This window comes from Neovison vison, chromosome 13 (genome assembly GCF_020171115.1).
Source record: "Neovison vison isolate M4711 chromosome 13, ASM_NN_V1, whole genome shotgun sequence".
Lineage (NCBI taxonomy): Eukaryota > Metazoa > Chordata > Mammalia > Carnivora > Mustelidae > Neogale > Neogale vison.
In genome coordinates, this window is record NC_058103.1 from 21,254,275 (window position 1) to 21,254,894 (window position 620).

Consider the following 620-nt stretch of genomic DNA (forward strand, 5'->3'; position numbering starts at 1 on the left):
TTTTAATTTTTTTAAGATCCAGTTTGCACTACGCCTCCTCACTCTCATTACTCACAATTCGTCTGTACAAAAGTGTACTATAGAGATAAGGTCCTATGCTGAGGCTTTAAACACTTGAATATTTCTTCAAAAAGCTCTGTGTCTCCAACATTTATTACAGAAAAAAAAACCGTATTAGAAGCTTTACTTCTAACATATTTTCTGAATACTTGAAGAACAGAACACTACCAAAAGTCAAGTACCCTGCAGCTAACAGTTAATGTAGGAAGCATTTTTTTTTAAATTCCCGACAATAACGCATTTTCCAATACAAAAACGATTATACATCTGAGCTACAGTTCTGTTTAAAAGCAAAAACAAAAAGGGACAAAAATTTTATTCTCCCCTAACAAAGACAGGAAACCCTAAATGCTGCTTCAAAACAACAACCACCAACTTGGGACGCTGAAAAGCGGCCCTGTCGGGTGCGAAATTACAGTGCAAGCAGAGGACCTAGAAATAAACTGAGCTCTGCACACTCCTGCCTCTCGCCTCGGGAGCACGCACCTCCCAGCCCCGCTCTCAGCAGCTCTCACTATTTAAAGCCGGATCTAGTGTTTAAATGGAGAGGCGGTGACGTA

General features: G+C 40.2%; 1 protein-coding gene across 1 annotated transcript in view; it reads right to left on the reverse strand.

Annotated features, from left to right (window-relative positions):
• The window catches only part of GTF2A1 (general transcription factor IIA subunit 1), a 45,026-nt gene that overhangs the window by 42,881 nt on the left and 1,525 nt on the right, over positions 1-620 (reverse strand). The window lies entirely within an intron of this gene.